At 41.2% G+C, this 12,897-nt stretch overlaps 1 protein-coding gene across 3 annotated transcripts in view; it reads left to right on the forward strand.

Annotated features, from left to right (window-relative positions):
- The window catches only part of GABRA2 (gamma-aminobutyric acid type A receptor subunit alpha2), a 93,357-nt gene that overhangs the window by 27,906 nt on the left and 52,554 nt on the right, over positions 1–12,897 (forward strand). The window lies entirely within an intron of this gene.

The raw sequence follows: 12,897 nt of genomic DNA on the forward strand, positions 1-12,897 counted from the left end.
GCATGTTTAGTGTGTAGGTGGCACCACAGAGTTGAAGCACTTTGATGGTATTGGAACTCAGCCTTTCAATAGCTACCAATAACCATTTTTTTTTTTTATCCAGAGAACCATCTGGAAGTTTTTTAAAAAGAAACTTCCCATTCAAAAGACCTGAACTTTTGCGTCTTTCCTCCATTAACTTTTTCCTGATATTTAATCACTCCAGATCATGAGAAAAATCAGTAGAACTGTGCCAATGTCCACCAACCGATGAAGTTCAGTAAGTGAAGAGGGTCAAAACAGAGGTGTGTGATTAACTCTCGTTAAAAAAAATGCAGTAATTTGTTTTGTGTTAATCCAGGGGTGGGCAAACTTTTTGGCCCGAGGGCCACATCGGGGTTGCCAAACTGTATGGAGGACCAGGTAGGGAAGGCTGTGCCTCCCCAAACAGCCTATCCGCCCCCTCCCACTTCCCCCTGACTGCCCCCCTCAGAACCATGGACCCATCCAACCCCTCCTGCTCCTTGTCCCCTGACCTCCCCCTCCTGGGACCCCCCCGCCCCTAACTGCCGCCCCAGGACCCCACTTCCTATCCAACCTCCCCTGCTCCCTGTCCCCTGACTGCCCTTCAGGACCCCCCTGCCCCTTATCCAACCCCTCCCACCCCCTTACTGGCTGGAGCCAGCCATACTGCCCGGCAGGAGCTTGCAGCCACGCCGCCCAGAGCATGGGCTGCGTGGGGAGCTGAGGCTGCGGGGAAGGAAGCGGGGGACAGCACGGGAGGGGACGGGAGCTAGCCTCCCTGGCCGGGAGCTCAAGGGCAGGACGGTCCTGCGGGCCAGATGTGGCTTGCGGGCCATAGTATGCTCACCTCTTGTATTAATCGCTTGCTTTAACTGTGATTAATTGACAGCCCTAATAGTAAAACTTCTAATTCTTGTAGGAGAGAGAATATTAAATAGATTCCAGACCCAGAAATATAATTACTAACATATCAACAACAGTTGGCTCACTACAGATGGTCTATGCTAACTTTTTTTGCAAGTGTATTTATTAGAATACTCTGGCTCAAGATTAACTTCCTGTGCTTAATAGTTCTTTCACCTACAGTGAAATAGGAACTGCTGTCAGGTTGATAAATAGATTTAAAGGATCTCTAGTTTCGTTTGGGCTTCTGTAATTGCTCTGCCTCAGCATCCTCTGCCGAAATTCTCTTTTGTAATTTCTTACAACATTTCTGATTAAAATAAAACAAATATTTTTGAGCCTCTTATTGCAGCAGTACATTGTCAGTGCTCCACTGACACAAAAGCTGTACTTAATGAAGACACTTAGCTTTTCTACCCTGGTATCAGTAGCTTCTGTATTTAAAATACTGAGCTAAGAAGGAAGAATAAAGGTGTGTGAGCATTTTTAATCCACCCATCACTATAATAAAATAGTCTGTCTGAAAGGACCATAGTCTCCATCATTTGCAGTACTTCCATAAGTGAATGTTCTTGCTTTGTCTCCAGGAGAGACTGTGTCAGCCGTTCTGAAGATGTTTTATTCATGGAAGGCTTGTGCAGAAACATACAGGCAGAAAGACTTGGGCTCATGCTGACCTCTGGTGACACATGAGGGCTTGTCACAGAGCAAGCATGGCCTTTGGCTTCCCAGAGTTTCATCCTGGGCTCCATCAACTGCAACAGCCCAGTTGATTGTATGTGTCATAGTGGATCACAGAAAGGGAGCGGGGGGGAGGGAAGAGGGAAAAGGTTGTTCTCTAAGGGCCTCATCCAAAGCCCATTGATGAAGTCTTTTCCACTGATAGCAATAGTCTTTGGATTGCCCTTCACTGCACAGTTAACTTAGGTCTGATCACCTGGGTTGGCCTAGTCCAGGTGTGAACAGCCACACTGCAAAGCCATACCCAAGTTACTGTGTTCTACCTGGTGGTGTACTCACCATGTGTGTCGCTAGGACTTCTGGGGGGCATAACTTGTGTTTTTTTTGTGCTACAGTAAAATGAGCCACTCTGATTTTTTCCTAGTGAATTGTGGGAGACCTTGACTGGGCATGTGGGGCGAAATGTTGGAAGGACTGTCAGCACTTGGGTGATTTAGCCTGTGTCTTCACTACAAAGTAGGTGGCTTACCTGTCTGAGTGAGAGTAGCACCTGGGCTCTAGCACATGCCCCCAGTTGTGCCAGCTAGCCTGGTTGAAAGCACCACTAAATTTGTGTGAGAGGGTTTTGTGTGGGGACGGGAGGGAGATTATGTGCAACAGCTGAGTGAGAGACCAGGTTAAGTCTGCAGGGAAAATATACCCTAAGATAGCTGGGCCTCAACCTATTGATGGACTTTAAAGAGAAATATCAGGAGCTTGAAGCCTATCTGGAATTGGATAGGGAGCAAGTGCAGAGTACCAATGCTGGTGTGATGTGCGTTTGTCAGTCTGTTATCTTGTAGGCAGCCCACTGCATATTGGACTGGTCGAAGCATCTGTCTGAAATTCTCAGTCAAATTAAGTCAGATCATATTGCTTGGAGGTGAAGAAGATTAGGTCTGCACCTGAAAGGAAGGGGCATTAGGCTTATGAAGATTGGGAGAACATATTTCTGGGTACTGCTTCTGTTTGGAGGGCTACCTGTACTGATCAGTCCAGAAGAATTCTGAAACTGCATCAGACACCCCTTAAATCCAGTAATAATTAAGGAGGAACATGCAAACATAGCACTCTTTCCCTGAGATATAATCCACAGTCAGGGGAAGAAACAGGCACCCACTGCCCTTCAGAAAGATAAGGAAAGCAATGTCTGATGGGACAATTTCATTACTTTTTAGCAAAATGTTATGGTAGGCATAGCTTATTTAAATACCTTTTTAATGTGATATTGCTTCTTTGGAGGGAGCGGGAAATGATTGGTGGAAACAACAGAAGCAGACTGGGTCCTGAGGTGCAAAGATCCAAATTTGCTGATCAGGGAACAATACATCCTTGCACAGGCCACTGAGATGTTAAACCAGGAATGTGCTCAAAGAGATACTGCTGCAGAGACTGACAAGGGTGTTCCTGACTGGCAAACAAATTAAGGTTGCTAAACTCAAACATTTAAAAAAATCAGATAAGCCTTTTGCATGTTAATTTCTAACCTGAAATGCTGACCTGATGTGTTTCCAGTGTTTAAACCACTTTGTCCTGCATGTGTATTATGATACCATTCCAAGTAGCCCTGAAAAGAGTAGGAACCTTAGAGGAAAACACCCTAGGATGGCAATAACAAGCAAGGTGGGTGAGGTAAAATTTTTTATTGGACCAACTTCTGTTGGTGAGGAGGACAAGCTTTAGAGCTTACCCAGAGCTCTTCTTCAGATCTGGGAACCATACTCAGAGTGTCACAGCTAAATACAATCTGTTCCACCATGTATTTAGCTGTGACACTGAGTACGTTACCCACACCTGAAGAAGAGTGCTGGGTAAGCTCGAAAACTTGTCTGTCTCACCGACAGAAGTTGGTCCAACAAAAGATATTACTTCACCCACCTTGTGCCTCTAATATTCTAGGACAGACTACTGCATACCAGGATGGGAATGGATATTTTGTTTCCCTTTTTTGCCAGTCAAACAGCATTGATTCAAATGGGCCCATATCAATTCCTCCTCATCTCTACCTCACCAGAGACTTCTATCCTCCCACCCCTAGACTTACCCCAGAATTCTCTCTCATATTTTGAACAGCGATGCAAGCCCTTGGGCTTTCCAGCCCTTTTTAGCTTTACATCATGTCCACCTTATTGATCTAAACATGGTAATAGCCCCATTAATAACTCAGACCTGGTTATTATATGCAAGCTCTTTGGATCCTGGGGGAAGCTGTAATGGCTCAATGGATGAGGCTGAATGCCAAAAGGTTTGCTTTTTACTTTGGTTGACATAGTTTTGGCTCACTGCCAAACACCTTTTTTTTCACACCAGATAACTAAGCTTTACCTCAGTCTTGTGACGGTTGGACTATCTCAATACAATCAGACATTTTAGAGCCAAACTCTAATCTCCTTTCAGCTTCCAATTTTAAATCTCCAGTGCACTCTGACTGAAAAGAAACAAGCAGAACAGGACCCAACTCAACAGTTAAGCTTTATGCTCTTTAATTATCATTTTAGAGCAAGATTTTTATATGTAACTGGATATTCCCTGTTGGGGTTTTTTTCCTTTGGTTTTTGCAGCACATGGGTGGGTAAGATGCCTGGATTTTATTATGAATTTGTGAGGAGTGTTTTATGTTCCTTTTAACAAATCCATTTCTGTTTTAGTCAAAAGCTAGCTTTATGGAAAGATCATTAGTTTTATCTTCAGGTCACAGAATCACAGAAGTGTAGGACTGGAAGGGACCTCGAGAGGTCATCTTAGTCCTGCCTTGAATGCAGGGGACTGGACGAGTATTACCTGCACAATCCTTGACAGGTGTTTGTCTAACCTGGTCCTAAAAACCTCCCATGACCCAGATTCCACAACCTCCCTAGGCAATTTATTCCAGTGCTTAACTACCCTGACAATTAGGAAGTTTTTCCTAATGTCTGATCTAAACCTACCTTGTTGCAATGTAAGCCCAATGCTTCTTGTCCTATCCTCAGAGGTTAGCAAGAACAGTTTTTCTCTCTCCTCCTTGTAAACTTTTATGTACTTGAAAATGGTTATCCTGTCCCCCATCAGTCTTCTCTTCTGCAGACTAAATAAACCCATTCTTTTCAATCTTCTGTCATAGGTCATGTTTTCTAGACCTTGAATCATTTTTGTTGCTCTTCTCTAGACTTTCTCCAATTTATCCTCATCTTTCTTGAAATGTGGCACCTGCAATTGGACAAAATACTCCAGCTGATACCTTATCAGCACTGAGTAGAGCAGAAGAATTACTTCTGGTGTCTTGTTTACAACACTACTGCAAATTAATTCCAGAGTGAAATTTGTTTGCTTTTTTTGCAACAGTGTTACACTGTTGACTCATATTTAGCTTGTGATCCACTATGACCTCCAAATCCCTTTCCTCAGCACTCCTTCCTAGGTATCATTTCCCATTTTATATGTGTGTAACTGATGGTTACTTTCTACATGGAATACTTGCTTTTGTCCTTACTGAATTTCATCCTATTTACTTCAGACCATTTCTTCAGATCACTTTGAATTTTAATCCTATCCTCCAAAGCAGTTGCAATCCCTCCCAGCTTGGTATCGTCCACAAACTTTATAAGTGTACTCTGTATGCCATTATCTAAATCATTGATGAAGATATTGTATAGAACCAGACCCAGAACTGATCCCTGCAGGACCCCACTCAGTATGCTCTTCTAGCTTGACTATGAATCACGGATAACTACTCTGGGAATGGTTTTCCAGCCAGTTATACACCCACCTTACTGTAGCTCCATCTAGGTTGTATTTCCCTACTTTGTTTATGACCTGCAGCACAAGGGTCTTTCCCTGTGGATACATGAGGCTCAGCACCCCTGGATTAGTGCAAGTGAGTCCAATCGAGCCAACATAAAGGGCTGCTAGTAGCTGTATTTCTTTATATTTATGAGAAGGTCATGCAAGACAGTATAAAAAGCCTTGCTAAAGTAAAAATATACCACATCTACCACTTACCCTCCCCACCCCCATCCACAAGGTTTGTTACCCTGTCAAAGAGACCTATTAGGTTGGTTTGACATGATTTATTCTTGGCAAATTTATGCTGACTGTAACTTATCACCTTATTATCATCTAGGTGTTTGCAAATTGATTGCTTAATTATTTACTCCATTATCTTTCTGGTTACTGAAGTTTAGCTGTTTGGTCTGTAATTCCCCAGGTTGTCCTTATTCCACTTTTTATACATTGCCACTATATTTGCCCTTTTCCAGTCCGCTGGAATCTTTATTGTCTTCCATGACTTTTTGAAGATAATCACTAATGGCTCAGATATCTCCTCAGTCAGCTCTGTGAGTATTCTAAGATGTATTTCATCAGGCCCTGGCCACTTGAAGACATCTAACTTGTCTAAGTAATTTTTTACTTGTTCTTTCCCTATTTTAGCCTTAGATCCGACCTCATTTTCACTGGTGTTCACTATATTAGATGTCCAGTTGCTATCAAACTTTGGTGAAAACTGAAACAAAAAAAGTTGTTTAGCACTTCTGCCATTTCCACATTTTCTGTTATTGTCTTCTCTTCCCTCCTCCCCCAAATTGAGTAAAAGATCCACCCTGTCATTTGGTATTCGTCTTTCTTCTAATGTGTTTGTAGAATATTTTATTGTTAGCTTTATGTCTCTAGCTAGTTTAATCTCATTTTGTGCCTTGGTCTTTCTAATTTTGTCCTACATCCTTGTGGTGTTGGTTTATGTTAATCCTTTGTAATTTGACCTAGTTTCCACTTTGTGTAGTGAATTTCAAATTATTTGAATTTCAAATTATTGAAGATCTCCTAGTTAAGCCAGTGTGGTCTCTTTTCATGCTTCCTATCTTTCCTATGCAGTGGGATAGTTTACTCTTGTGCCCTTAATAATGGCAAAAGAGCAAGCTATCCTATATCCTTCCCATGTTTACCTCCCAAGTAACTTATTCACTTGTTTATTATGCATCTCTTTTCTGTTTCCCTATTAGTTAATACAAAAAATCATGCACAATGAAGTACACTATCTTAAGTACTTTTATGGACCCCATTGTATGGGCAACTGAGTCCTCAATGTATTTATCCTCACATCCATGTGGGGTTGGCAAGTGCTGTTACAGCTGGGAACAGAGGCACAGAGAGACTGTGACTTTCCCAAGGTGACTCAAGAAGTCTGTGGCAGAGCAAAGAATTGCGCACACATCTCCTGAGTCTCAACCTAGTGCCCTAACCACTGGACCATCCATAAGTTAAGTTTATTTCATTACGGTAAATAGGATTCCAAAGTATATCTCTGTTATGGTAAACAAGAGCAAAATAGAAAAGTTTAAGTGAAGGGTCTCTATTATGTCAACGTTTGTCATAGCTTCATCGATCCATAGATACCAAGGCCAGCAGGCACCAACTAAGATGACCTCCTGTATAACACAGGCTGTAGAACTTCCCCTAAATAATTTCTAGAGAAGATCTTTTAGAAAAAAACATCCAATCTTAAATTTAAAAATTATCAGTGATGGAGAATCTGCCATGACCCTTAGTTAAATGTTCCAATGGTTAATTACCCTCACTGATAACAATTTATGCCTTATTTCCACTCAGAATTTGTTTGGCTTCAACTTCCAGCCATTGGCTTGTGTTACACACCATTGTCTCCTAGACTGAAGAGCACATTATCAAATATTTATTCCCCATGTAGGTATTTACACACAGTGATCAAGCCACACTTTCATCTTCTCTTTGTTAAGATAAATTGTCATATGGGGGATTCCCAGGGTTTGGACAAGGATCCCACATCCCCGCCACGTATCTCTGCACGAACACCAACCCTGCCACGAGGAGGGTCAGAGTAACCCCCTGGAACAAGTACCACACTGAACAATAGAACAACAGCATTATCTAACCCATGCAAAACCAGGAGTAGACCCAGGTCGGGCCTTGTTAGTAGTGTGTCGTTCCCTCAGATGCATCAGTCTAGGTCTCCAGCTCCATAAGCGGTGGCACAACTCATTTATCCTTAAAGGCTGTCCATAAACTGGGTGAGTTGCCTTGGGATGTGACCTGAGGCTCTTCGTTGATATTTTGACATGGAAGCCCTTACAGAACTATCATATTTCAGCACCATGCAAAGGGAAGCCTGTTTAAAAAATGACTTCATGCTGCTGTGCCAGCCGGGGTCTCTTCCCTCCTTGGGGAGTGTTGTTCTATGGCCTGTATTATAAAGGAGGTCAGACTAGATGATCACAATGATCCCTTCTGGAATCTATAAAACTGTAGGTGCTACTGTATAGAAATAGATAATAATAATACAATGCAGATTCATTGGTTTTCTGGACTCCAACACCTTTCTGGTTTGCATCACTGGAAATTTGTGGTCTAGGACTAGTTCTACATATGCCATTTCATCAGTCTTTTCTCATCTTCCTGTTCTTCTTCTCATTCACTCCTCACTCTGTGTGAGTATGTGTGTGTGTGTATGCGTGTGCACACACACACACAAATATATGCTTCAGCAGCTGATCTTAAGGAATCTTCATCTTGGCTGGTTACTTGTGACATAGGTATCTCTGTCCTTATCTCATTGGTGATAGGTGCCATCTTCTGTTCAAATATCTAACCTAGCTTCTTTCTTTGGGTTTTTACATAAGACTGAAATTGTAATATGGTATTGCCATTCACTAATAGGATATGACATAATAAAAACTATCCATTCCTCCAGAGTCATCCTTTTGATTGCATAACTTGATATGCTTACACTTCAGGAGGTATAAAGAACAACTTACAATTTTTTGTCTCAATCTTATTCCCATTGGAAGTGGGATCAGACCCTTCCTACTTCTGTTCCAAAGAAACAGTGAAATTGATTTTCCTCACACTTTTGCCAGGTTTATACCAGTGTAACGTCATTGACTTCAATAAGAATATCTCCTAATTTACTCTGGTGTGAGATTAGAATCAGGCACGATAGTTGCTTTATCATGGCATCAGTTTTGAAGCTATAATATTGCCATCAAGTAGCTTTGTTCTGTGGCTACCTTTTGGGGACTGGCAATACCATTTAAATAGCTTTTGTTAAGCACTCCTATTGCTGGAGTGGACAGGAGTGGTTAAATAGAGTCTAGTCAAGTAGACAGAATATGTATGTGTACTTTCACATATAGATAGCATTAAAAAATCTTCTTGAAAACAGATCAAGGGAAGGCTGAGGAGAGGGCAGATGAGGTATTGCAGTCTGGAGTGGGGAAAATTAATCTGTTTCCTTTTCTCCCAAAACCCAGCTTCAGTTTACAAGCTGAAATCCCTATGTACATCCTTACTTTAGTACCCATACGTGGTTCAAAAGTGTTCTATTATAACTGATGACAGTGGGTAACAGTAGAAAAAGCTGAATAATTGGACAGGTACAGCTGTCCTTAAATCACTGAAGCAAAATATACACTGAAATATTTACATTCCCTTTCCTTCCTCCACTCCTGGAGCTCCCAGTTATCTAAGCCCCAGCCCTAAAGTGTCTTCAGCTGGCACTTTCAGCTATACTAACAAGCTTGTCAGCTAAGGAGAGAATGTTGAGTTGGAACACTGATGGATTAAGGCTCTGGCTGTTTTACTTGTCCAGCTCCTGGACTGTATTATGAATCACAATTTCAGTGTCTTCGGGCAAAATTGCCAAGCATGTCTGTGGAGACCATATTACAATGTTAGAACAATGTCAATTCTAGTTAAATAATATATTTTAATCAAAAATAATTAAAATAACATCAGGGTTTTGACAGCTTTTCCACCCAAGCTTGGAAATCCTGGCTTAAGGCTCCCATAGGACTTTAAACTTGACCCTCTTTTTAATTTTATGTTGACATAATTAATAAACAATGCTTCATTTTCACTTTTTTTTATGCCATAACAGCTCTTCAATCCAATTACAACATTGTAGCATTCTCCAGGATACTATTTATTGCACGTACAAAATAATCTTTATATGATAAAGAGAAATTGTTGCATGCTGTGCGTTAGAATTGTGTGTTTGCATATTTTAGATGCCCTGTCCTATTAAGAAAAAATGGGATGTTTAGCTTTGTTAAAACAATATATTTTCCTAAAGGCCGCAGGTTATTCATAGATCCTCCCAACACAGCCAGTCTGAGCTTGGCTTTGGGGTCCATGTAAAATCATGGCATAGGTTCTTTCATTTTCGGGGGGAAGATACCAGATCAATTTATAGCTGAAGGGGGCAGTGCTATTCAGGCTGTCATTGATGGCACTAAGGCCACTGCAGATTTCCTGCCAACTGCCTTCAGCTGAGTCAGCTCTTCTGCCTACCAGCCAGACTGCATGACTGGAGGCCACAAGGAGGGCCAGCTCAGGAACATGAGAGGTGGCATGGTCAAGCTGACTAAGCAAGGGCCTAATCCCAATGCTGACACAGACTCCCTCTGTGACCTTTGTCCTGTTACACGCACACAGGTCAACATTTTCAAACTTGGCCCTGGTACGGTTTAGATCAGCCTAAGTGGTGCTCTACATTGCATCTGGCTGACATAAAGTTCTAGCAGCTGAGAATCACTGTACTGTTTGTCTTTTTCTCCCAGCCACATCTTTGACCTGCTCTGAGGTTGGGGCCTCTAAAGGAGGTAATTTAGGGACAGCTAGGGGAATCTCCAGATAGTTACAACAGCTTTTCAGCCGTTCAGTGTTGCCTCTTTGATCTCCCTCAATATTGCGCGTTCACTTTCTGTTTTTCAGAGGGGGACCAGGCGTTTAACCCTACTAGTGTGTTTATAGTCTTAGAATTTGGGACTGATTTGCTCGCATTGAGACGTAAAACTGAAGCCAAGTTCAAGGATTGTGTGCATTATAGTTTACTGTATGTAAAATTGGTAATGAAATTCCAGTTTGTATTGTATATTGTATTATTTGACAAATAATGTATAACAATATAAAGATCTATTGTAAGATATAACAGGACTATGTTGAGGTCCCTATCATAGCTCTACTTTTTTTGGATCAGTTTCAAATCTGTTATATTGGAGTAACTCCCGAGTGACTCCTTTGCCTGCAGTGGTGTTACTCCAAATTACACCAGGGTAACTGAGATTAGATCTGGCTTCCTGCCTTTTGAAAGCTTGATTGTCAGTAATGCATTAACACCTTTTTTGCATAGAATTATAATTAGGGTTGTGAGTTTTTGGAATAGTGCAAGCCAACTTTCACAGTTAATCTCTATAGCACTGTTTGATGCCCTGGAGAGAGAGAGATTCTGTCTTGTCACTTTTAATTTCCTCTCAGCCTGTAACAGGTGCCCATTTGGAGATGACTATCCTTGTTTTGAGATTTCCTGACAGACAATATTCAGTCTCTGTATTTTTGAACCATACTTGTGGTTTCCATATGTTATTTCAGCGACACCTATGCTTACTCCTAGCCAAATACTGAGAACATTAATGCACCCCAACATCTTATGTTGTCCCTTGTCTTATACTTGGATTGTAAGCTCTTTGGGGCAGGGACGGTCTCCTTGCTATGTGTTTGTACAGTACCTAGCACAGTGGACGCCTGATCTAGAACTGAGGGCCTAAGTGTTAATACATAATACAAATATATAATAATCTTCATTTGGACACACTGAGGAAGGATCTTTTTTTTCTTTTCCTTGTTTTTCTTTTTGTTTTCTAAAAAGGTAGATAAAATATAAGTAATCCCAGAGTAAAAGTATTGTGAGGAGCAAAGAATATATTGAATACTATACTATAACAAATGTATAGCTACCTAGGAACTTTTGCTACTGAATATGGCCACTTAGAACTTCATGGTAGCTGTGGGGACAGAATTTAGATTGCCCTATTCCAAATGCACAGGCCCTCACCACTAGATTGAGTGGCCCCTTTAAGGTGTACAAGCAGGAAGGCGAAAAAAGCCTTTTCCCACTTTTCTTGCACTTCACATCCCCCTGTGTAGCAGCAAGGCATTATTACAAGCTCCGTGCTCTCCTTCAAAAGCTTCTTTTAGGACCCACTGAGCACAGCTGGTTGGCTGTGAAGGGGAGTGCATGTTTCATCATAAGCGACAACGCAGGGATGCATTTCCTCTATGCTCCAAGAAGCTCCAGAAGGGATTGTACGAGCACAGTTCCTCCTGGTATTCCCTCTTGGGTGGGGGTGCATCTCTACACCATTCCCAAAGCACAGCAATATATAATGGCCCTTAGCTGTTAATAAAAATAAAAGGGACTGTTAGCCTATAGAGCCTATATAAACAATTGAGCACTTCTGATTTTATTCAGTAGAGGGCAGTGGCGCACACGCACACTAGCATGTTCAACTGCACTGCTCTTTGTCAGGAAAACATTGATTATATAAGAAACTAATCTATTCAGGTCTCCATTTTGTGCTTCTAATGCAAAGCCTCCATTATTATGTTCATCAATGGAATGAAAAATTTAAATCTTATCATACAACGTCTTGATCAAAAGATTTTTTTTTATAACAGCTTTTAACCAGGAGTAGAAAGGACTAAATGTCTGTTCTTGTGTTTTGATCAAATATGGAGGTCAAGATAAAGCAAAGAGCAGTTACGAGGTGCAATGCTCTTTTTAGGAAAAGGCATGGTACTTTCATTGTCAGATTGCACTTAGCTGTGTTTAAGTATCCCTTTTTTTCTTCTTTCTTTTTCATCTAAAAATTTGTTGTAAGGCAGAATATTCAACATTCTAGGTGCCTGATACCTACGTGGTAGTTGGAAACTGCTGTGGGAAATTTTCTGCTGGTGTGGCCCATCCTAATTAGCTCATGTTATTTAGTTTTGAGCCTCATTGAAAACTGAAGATAGAAAACTGAGCAATTATTTTTGCCTACAGCACAACAGATAATATGCTGGTATCATGGCTGTCCAGCTATAATCATCAAGAGGACATTTTTTTCTGCAGCTATAACAACAGTTCAGCAGCATGGTGAACACAGGGAAGGGACTATTGTGCTTAAACATCTGTCACTTAAAAACAATTGAAATATAGGATGCGGTTGCACAATTATTTTTAGCACCATTAGTAATTGTATTGTAAGCAGTTTCTTTAGCTTTGAAAAAAGCTGTTCAGTCTGAAAAAAATAGCCTTGAATTAGAAAGCTTTTAACAGCAGTGATCTACAATACTGGGCATAGTAGCTCTGCAACAAAGGTGTTTTATGTTTAGAATTGTGGCACCTTATTAAATACCAGGCAATGTAATTTATTTTTACGGGCTGTGAAAATGGGAAAGATGTTTGTATTTGCTGTAAGTGAAGCCCTTGGGGGGGGGGGG

The sequence above is a fragment of the Chelonia mydas genome, chromosome 4 (genome assembly GCF_015237465.2).
Source record: "Chelonia mydas isolate rCheMyd1 chromosome 4, rCheMyd1.pri.v2, whole genome shotgun sequence".
Lineage (NCBI taxonomy): Eukaryota > Metazoa > Chordata > Testudines > Cheloniidae > Chelonia > Chelonia mydas.